This window comes from Paramisgurnus dabryanus, chromosome 15 (assembly GCF_030506205.2).
Source record: "Paramisgurnus dabryanus chromosome 15, PD_genome_1.1, whole genome shotgun sequence".
In the NCBI taxonomy this organism is placed as follows: domain Eukaryota; kingdom Metazoa; phylum Chordata; class Actinopteri; order Cypriniformes; family Cobitidae; genus Paramisgurnus; species Paramisgurnus dabryanus.
Genome location: NC_133351.1, coordinates 28,422,308 through 28,431,783, shown reverse-complemented (window position 1 = coordinate 28,431,783; position 9,476 = coordinate 28,422,308). Strand labels below are relative to the sequence as shown.

The following is a 9,476-nucleotide window of genomic DNA, read 5'->3' as shown; positions in this document are numbered from 1 at the left end:
GGATCGATTCGATTTAAAGTTGCTTTTTCGCGAATTTCATTGTAGCAGGAGTTTATTCCTGCTGAAGATTTTTGACTTCAATGACTGAGTAAAACTATCATTGTGTACAATCAGATGTTAGAAATACACGATATGTTTTACTGTGCTTTTGCCTGCCGAAGTGTTAAAAAATATCAAATCATTGTGTCAGTTAACCTTCGCGTTACGTTAAGGATGCGCAGTTTATTTATGCAGTGCAACAAGAACCTACACGCGGATGACATCAAAGTACTGCGAGAGGGACTCGAATGATCATGGGCAGGATTCTGATTTCAAATCGCTCTCGCGGTATTTTAACGTCATCTTTTTGTCAGTTCCTCCAACGCAGCATTACGTCGAACAACTTGTCAAAAATGATTGAGATGGCCAATCAAATCAAAAAAGGCGAGTGCCACTGGCCAATCACATAACAGAAGACGAGAGTTCCTGTTAACGCAAGCCGAGCGGCGGCCAATCAAATTAACCAATAGGCGGGTTTACCGCCAGGAGAAGCAGTTACACCGTGTCAATCAATCATAACGGACACGGATTTCAAAGGCAGCAGGATGAAAGATAACCAGTAAGTACCTGAACTTAAATATTTAAACTTTTTCAATCATAAATTTTTTTTTGTTTAAATGTCTAACAAACGTATAAAGGGATGCAAACGTTTACGTGATTCATGTGTAATGTAGTGCGTTATATTGTCCGTGTGACATAAATTGATATTAAATTAGCTGTTTTCTATAAGGTTAAGAATTACTGTGATCATATTATAATGAAGTAATCGAACTTGGTTATCTGGTCTTCCTGATGTTAGAAGAACATTTATTTAAAAAATATATATATTTAAAATGTATTTCTGTAATGTTTAATTGTATTTTTTGTGAAAGTCTATCAGGTCTGAGTTCATTAAGACATGAAGACTCTGGAGTGGGACAAGAGAAGGATGATGGGGTGTTATTCCAATAGACACATTAAGGTAAATTAAATATTGAGGCTCATGTTTGCATCTTTGTGTTTATATATCAAAAGATTGCTCTGTGATTTCTGTGACAGTGAAAGCTGATAAATACAGAGGGCTGGACAGTGGTTTCATTGATTAAGTGAGTAAGAACTGACGATACCCTTACATTAATTTAGTTACCCGAATTGCATTATTGAATACAAAGGAAAATGGTAAAAATACAAATATTTTGAATATGGAATACTGTCTAATTATTTTCTGTTAATCATTTGCTTTGTTTGCTTCAGGTAAAGAGGTGGGACAAGGATGCTGACAGGACAGGAGGAGATGACATTCAGGTTAGTGACAGTACATCAGGGCCACCATTTAATTTAATGTTAATTTGTTTGCTTCCAAAATCAATACTTGACAAATCTTTAAAATTATATTTGCAAAGCTGAATTTCTCATAGGTGGATAAAGTATGACAGCAATTGTGAAGACCTTAGACGTTGTGCAGTATATGGTTCTTCTCATAAATTGATGTTTACTCACTCCTGTTTCATTTATATTGATTTGACTTAATTTTCTTGGTAAATAATAATGGGGATATTATTAATATAATATATTTTAAGTACATGCTTAGAACGTATCTCATTTGCTCATTTGCTTTGTATCTACACTGTAAAAAATTTCTGTAGAAATTACAGTATTACTGGGTATTACTGGCAACTAGCTGCCAGTAACTTACTGTAGATTTTACATTTATGTTATTTACTGGCAACAGTTTGTTCAAGTTAAATGAACATGAAACATTTTCAGTCTTTAACTTCTACAGTAAGTTACTGGCAACCAGCTGCATAATTACAGATAGTTTTTACAGTGTAAATGAAAAGTACGTCTTTAAGATCTAAGCTGTTTAATTTTATTTAGACATTCAGCGCAGACATTTTCATCCAAAGCAACTTGAGGAAGATAACAGAAGCAGTTCACCCTAAAAGGTTCATCTTCTAATCTAACTGTCTGTTTTAAAGTATATCATTATGCTTTTAATTACTTTATTATATGGCTTTTGCTTCATAACAATTATTGATTTGCATCTGTTTTTTTTTATATAACAGTGGGCTGCTGTAATGTTTACATCTATGGAAAGAGGAGCTGAGAAGAAAAGAGACGCTGGAAAGCAGTACTTCTTGTTGAGGACAATCCTGAATAGGAACACTTTCTCATATACACATAGATTATTAGTAGTGTTTGATTAACTGGAACTTGTATCTTTGCGTGAAGTTGGCTGTAGAGTTGGTTTCACATACACATTAAGTTTCTAATTAACTAACTTTTAAGTTCAGTTTGGTTTAAACTTCTATTTACCCATGGTAATTCATTTAAATTTCAATTCATGCTAATATATTAATTTCAGTGAAAACTTCTGTATTTGTGTATAGCTGGTAATTTGGGCAAACTACATTTCACACACCAATGTAACTGTCACAAAGTTTTTTTTATTATCAGTTTGTTCTAAACTTTTGTAAGTTTACTAAGGATGAAATTGCTTTGTAATTTAAGTTGTTGGTGTTGGATTCATGCCAATAATGTATTTGAACAAACTAGTATTTTTGTTTATTGCTGGCAGTTTATACTAGAAGAGTTTTAACACATACAATTTTGTAGTGTTATTGACTTGTGTGTTATTGATTAATAAAAGGCAAACAATTTGAAAGTAATTTTTCGTGTGATTTATTTATTAATATAATTTGGGCAAGATTAGGCTGAGTTATGGCTCAGTTTTGGAAGTTCTGGTTAAATGCTGGTTTTAATATGGTTGACCTATGGCTGAGAACTGGTACCGATGTTAGAACCTGTTCTGGCCCAGGTTTGGGCCGATTATGGGCTATTATCTGGCAGAGACATGGGCCAGTTATGGCCCATGTGTGGCCCTTGTCTGTAATTCAGAACTGGGCCACTGTAGGGCCGTCATTCTTCGTTGTATGTGGGCCGAGGAGAAACTGGTTGTGTGGGCCGGAGCTGGGCCGGAACAAAATTGCTATCTGGGTTCTTGCCTTTCACCTCAACAATGGAAAAGTAGTGCTTTATACTTCGTGTTTGCGATCGCTACCTTTGAGCTTGTTGTACTTGCCCTGTCGCCGGTGTTTTCGGAGTGATTGATGCTCGATGACCGGGCTGCATGTCAGTGCTTTGAGATGGGGCACAGTCAGCAGCAGCACCGCTGCTCGTTGAGAAGACAAAATGACGCGTATTTTCATGTCAGTCTACAAAAGTTTCCAACCACGCCAGAAAAGATAGCTAGATTTGTCCTATAAAGTCGCTAAAGTGATAGAAAGTTGCTAAATCTAGCGACAAAGTGACCAAGTTGCTCAGACTTTTTAACACTGCTGCTAGCTCCTCTGACTTTGACTGCGCGTGTGGGCGGGCCTTTTTGTGAACTCTGCCTCTGGTTGGCTACCGATGGAAATTAAGCCAATCATCATTCGTTATGTTTCTCACAACACACACAAGAGAAAACCAGTGTTTGGCTGAGAGAGTGAGCATACGCGGCTGAAAATCACTACAGTAAGATCAATTTTAGTAACGCGCCGCATTTTAATGTCAGTAACGATTACGGCGTTATAACGGGGGAAACAGTAATTTATTTGATTACTCGTTACTCAAAAAAATAACGCAGTTACTAACGCCAATTACTTATAACGCCGTTATTCCAATCACTGAAAATGAGGGATGCGGACGAATACTGGGCTTTTTGACGGGATTCGTTTCGTCCGAACCTTAGATTTTTTTTCTACCGAACCGAACCCTAGGCTTGCACTGCTGCACTGGTCGACGTCACCCGGCTGTTAATTACACACATCGAGTGCTGACGTGGCGATAAGCGGCTTTTTTGGTAAGCCTTTGATTCCTCTTAGAGAGGATCTTCTTCAGTGGTGAAAGACAAACCAGCAGCGATTTCCACTGCTGGCAAGAACAGCAAAGAACTACCTCTGTGCGCCACCAATCGGTGTGCCAAGTGAAAGACTTTTCAGTACTGCAAGGGACATTCGTTCCCACACTTGCATCCGGCTGTCATCTGTTAATGCAGAGTGTCTTGTTTTTTTTAAAGAAAACTCTCATTTCATGTGAAAGGTTAGAGGTTTTATGTTAATTTAATTATAATGCAGGAGATGTGTGTGATCTTCAGTAATATTTTTTGTAATATTTTGCTACTATTCTAATCGTAGCCTAGCCTACTGCTATAAACGAAAACTAAACAGCATACTATCCATGTTTATTGAGTAAATGTTCAATAACATTACTTTCAGTTAAATCACCAAACATATTCTGATTTTAAAAAAGGAATTAAAAACACTTTTCTTTGCATTGTTGCACTTTTATTGAAAAGTTTTGGTTTGTACTTTAGTAAGCATAGGCTTATGGTAATTGTCAAAATAGTTTTTCCCACTTGTCATCCTGGCATAATGTTGCCTATTCTTTTTTTTTACAGTTAAAATAAAATAAAATGAAAAATACACTGCTCTGGACGTCGTTTACTTCATTAATGTATTTTACTGTATTAATGGAATAAGGATGCGAGTAGGTATGGTATTCGGCCGAATCTTAAACAGTGGATTCGGGATTCGGCCAAATCAAAAAAATCTGGATTCAGTGCTTCCCTATTAAAAATATAATGTTTAGTTCATCATTTTGAAAGTGACTTTGCTAAAAATCATAATGAAAATCATATGAATATTGATGCCACGGGAAAGCAAAGCAATCAACCAGAGACCAGCAATCGGGTGATTTCAATACGTTACACAGGGCTGTTACACAGGGCTGTTCATCAGCACCCTGACTTCACCAGGGGCCTCATTTATAAAGCGTGCGTACGCACAAAACGGGGGTAAAGACGTGCGTAAGCCACTTCCCACGCAAAGGTTGTGATCTATAAAGAGAAACTTGACGGCAGAATGTGCGCACCTGTAAGCAAACTCTGACCCATGCGTACCCACATTCTGGAGACAATTAATGGGAATTGGCGACACAGATGGCGAGAAAGTGAACTGAAATCAGATTAAAGAAAGTTTAAAACGATTATTGATAACACACATTTAATTTCACTATCATACGTTAGATCCACGTTATCATTATTATGAAATCCAGCAGTGTTATTTGCACTTGTACTGAGTGATTATTGTTTCATATACATCTTGTAAAATTCAATCTTAAATCAAAAATCTTTTTTTTTAATATTTAATCAGCACTGTCTCATGGTCACATTGTCCACTATGGGAGCGCGATATGGATCGACAAATTATATCATCAAATATTCATTAGATTGCTGCAGAACACAGTGTAAATAACCAAAAATTATCCTTAATTACTGTGCATTTTATCATCAAGTGTCAAAGTGTGGAAATACAGCCATCAAGCTCCTGGACAATCGTTTCTCTCTATATTATCATTATAATAGTCCTAAATATGATGTGAAAACCTGCATGAAGAAACATATTCGCCTGTTACACTAAAATAAATATTTACTCTCACGTGTACAACTTAATGCAAGTCTGTTAGGTAAAAGGAAATTACTATTTATGTTTTTTTTTTAATTTAAATGATTCATTTTTTACGTCTGCTTTTCGTACAGCAGAGGAGAAAGCTTGTGCTGCTGGAGAACAGTTCGCATATATCAGACGCGTGCACAAAATGAGCAGAAAACACATATTTATTTTATTTTAGTGATACTGTCACAAGGTGACGATCTTTCCGGGGCGGAACCAAAAGTTGGGAAAGTTTGGTTCCGCCCGGATGTTTCCGCCCAGACCGGAGAAAAGAAACACCGGACATCCGGCAGTCTCGCGAAGGCTGTAATCAGCCGATTAAGCACAGCTGTGCATAGTTAAGAAGATCGCTGGGTGATTGGATAACTGGAGTACACGGAGGAGTATTTTAAGAGCAGTTAAAGCACAGTTTGTGAGTTCGGGCACGAGAGGGGGATTGACACGGGGAGAGCTCCTCTGCTTAGGGCAGGAGAGGTAACTACGTACCTTTTGAAGAGCCCGCAGGCTCTGTTGATCCGGGCTGCGCTTGAAGCGCGCGGAAAGAAGACAGGAGCTGCCTGGGGTGAAAGAAAGGCGATACGTGAGTGGAGAAAAGGAGCACCCCGAAGAGAGCATTGTGCTGTCAAGCCTGTGCTTAGTGTGTGCTGGGAAACGGAGCTGTGCTCATTTTTGGACGTGGTGGCTGTCTGTGTTTCTCTCTCTCTCTCTCGTTGCAGTCTTTATTGTGGACCTGCTGGAGTAGACAGGAAAGTCCTATGGGTAAGAAGGAACTTTGTTCTAACCAATACTGAAGGAGTAAAGCAGGAAGAAAATTGACCGTCTGGTACAACGTAAATAAAGGCTATCCGCCGTGAGTATATCCTTTTTGTGTGGAGTAACTTGCAAAAATTAACCTGTGTAACCGTTGGAGACCTCCAGGAGAAGGAGGGCGGCCCTACCCCTACAATAGTGTGGTGGGCGAGCCGTTAGAAGGTACATCCAAACATCCACAACAACGAGACTTATTTTGGTCGTATTTTCCATCGCCCCTATCTCAGCCCAAGCGCAGTGGAGGACACCGGGCGCTTCCCTTGTTGTGTTGCACTTATAGTGTGGTGAGTGAGACTTGCAATTAAATAAGCTTTTCACGTTGGAGTGGTGCTGTGTATTTGCTGTGGGTTGCTGTGTGTCTTATTAGACGAAGCCCCGCATCATCCATTTTCTTCTACTGGGCAGAGGACGGAGAGGCTAACGACCTCAGAAATTACTGTTACCATACGTAGTGTGCTGTTTCGGAGTACGAAGGAACGCAGACCAAGAGCTGTCAGTGACTGTGAGTAGAGCATTGGAAATATTCGTGGTGTAAACTACCTGTGTCTGTTTTGTCACAGAGTCAGAGGCGAAAGGGTCCGCCGCCCCCGTGGTCTCTACAAAGGGGCGCCCCTGTCCAGGATTCGATCGGCCTACGGGCAGTGGAGATAGGGCAGCGCTCGACCCGGTGAGGTGGTGTGTGACCTTCGCCCCTCTGCTGACCTACGGAGGAAAACCATACCTACCCAGAAAGCTGTAAACAGCAGAGCCGGTGAGAAATACTCGAAGTCTCAGTAACGGTGTCTTTGTGTCCTAGCGGCCACCTGTGGAGAGAGAGAAGAACGAGAGTGAATAATTGAAGAACAGACCGTGAACGTGATACCTACCCAGAAAGCTGTAAACAGCAGAGCCGGTGAGAAATACTCGAAGTCTCAGTAACAGTGTCTTTGTGTCCTAGCGGCCACCTGTGGAGAGAGAGAAGAACGAGAGTGAATAATTGGAGAGCAGACTGTGAACGTGATACCTACCCAGAGAGCTGTAAGCAGCAGAGCCGGTGAGAAATACTCGAAGTCCAAGTAACAGTGTCTTTGTGTCTTAGTGGCCGCCTGTGGAGAGAAAGGAAAACGAGAATGAACATGAGGAGAGTGGACTGTGTGAAGATACAGTTGGTGGTGGAGGAGAGCCTAGAGTGGCCAATATTTTAAGTCCCCCGTTTCCCCTTCCCTATTTAATATTTTTAAGTAAATTAAATAAAGTATATTTTAATTTTATGCTTACCTTGTGTGTCTGGTCATTGGGGTGGCTTTGGGAATCTCCTCGAGGTGGAGAAAGGGGCGTGACCTTATTTACATCTGGGTCCACCCCTACCTGTGACAATACCTCTCATTTATGCTGTGATTTTGGCAAGGTGTTACAGCATATAATTGCTGTAAAGCTGTAGAATTGTCACAGCTGTGTTGAGATGGCAGTAAATATGTGATAGTTTCTTAGAAAAATACATTTGAATAAAGTTTTGTTTCATATGGTATTCACTTCTATACGTTTTCATTTATTGTGATGGTTTTATTCATTCTTTTTTTATTCATGTTTCCTGTTGTTTTAAATAAATAAAAGAGCATCATTGCTTCACTTAAGTGTATATAATCACTTGTCATATGACAATACATATTACATTACAGTGTGCTTGTTTTACTTATTTTTGTCCAAAAAAAAAAGTGTAATATAATATCTGTAACATTGACAGAGACCGTAGTAGAGTTGTCAAGTTATTGATGCAATCAGGTGTTAGTGCACCTGTCCCTCAAACACACGCATACGTTTTCATGCCTGTTATTAGGTTTGTTCAAGTTCATGCAAGAACCAACACTGTGAGAGCAATTCCAAAAATCATATGGAGAAGTCTGATTTCAAGTAACTCTCGCGGTATTGTGATGTCATCCTCCTGTCAGTTCTTGTGGTTCCGCATGAATCCGAACAAGTCTACTACGTTATAGGTCACATGATAACGTCAACATGGCAAATGCTGTCCATAACGAAAACGTACGTACTGGGACAGTGGTCAGTGGCACGAGAAACATCACAGAAGTCTTCCAGCAAAGTAGATGAGGAGGGCCTAGAACTTGCCGTTTGTCGGCATGGTGTTCTTCTTTGTGCCCTTAATATGTTCCGGGGGGAGGTTTGGCCTTACCTCAAAAGAGTGGGCGAGAGATGCCCTGAGCTTCACGATCTGATCTCAATGAAGCCATTTCTTTCAGTGTTTCATGCTAAAGCCTACAACTTCAAATGCGAGGTAAGAAAATCCATGCGATTTTTTGATTTGACTGTTCATGTTATTATCTTTATCCAAACATAAGATTGTTGCAGTTTGGATTCCTTTTTTTTTTTTTTTTTGAAGTTAGAGCGCTGTACAAAGCCTTATACAGTAGGGTAGCCACTAAGTTGCAGGAAATACACTGGCCCATACATCTGAAATTAAGAAGCAAATTTCCTACTTCTCTTCCTATCAGGGACAACATCCTCAACTGATTCTGATGTTGCTGCTGTGGCCAGACGAATTGAGGAGCTGGTCACCAGTATTAAAAGGAGATCACAACGTCTTTATAAAGACAATGCTGGCTGCAAGGGTCATGCCCGGATACGCAGAAAGATCAGGGAGGAAAAGAAGCTTTTAAATTCTGTGGTGGTTCAATCTAACGTCATGGTTCCCAATGAAGAAAACCTGGACTTGGACGCCGTTCTTTCCGATTACATCATTTGGCCATGGCAGCTTTCACACAATGGAATGTACATAAGTCCATTGACAATGTGAAATAAGTCCCATAGTAGCACACAACCTTGCATTTATGTTTGACCAGATAATGTAAGAAAACATAGTATTTAAAGATTTTCTTACATTATCTGGAATATCAAGAAATCTTAAAATAAGTTGATTTTATGTATTACAGACTCTGTAGGTCTAAAGACAAAAAAGGAAGGCATTTGACATGGTAATGGCAGTAAGGAGGCTTGAAGAGGAGAAGAAGATTCTCATTACTGAAATGGAAAAACATTGGACATCTCTTTGCACCCGTGCAGACACTGTGAAAAAGGTGTCATCCCAGCTTTGCAGCAGCAAATCAAGTATGCACTTGGCATGCATTATACTTACCAGTATGTTTCTAAAAGTCTGTAATA

The 9,476-nt window shown here is 39.5% G+C and overlaps 1 long non-coding RNA gene across 1 annotated transcript; it reads left to right on the top strand.

Annotated features, from left to right (window-relative positions):
• The first annotated feature begins 384 nt into the window (after positions 1–384).
• On the top strand, positions 385–2,982 carry LOC135782834 (uncharacterized). The gene is made up of 6 exons (XR_010545505.2): positions 385–598; positions 912–1,000; positions 1,078–1,124; positions 1,273–1,323; positions 1,897–1,964; positions 2,085–2,982. It is a non-coding gene; the product is annotated as an uncharacterized lncRNA (long non-coding RNA).
• Positions 2,983–9,476: the final 6,494 nt, after the last annotated feature.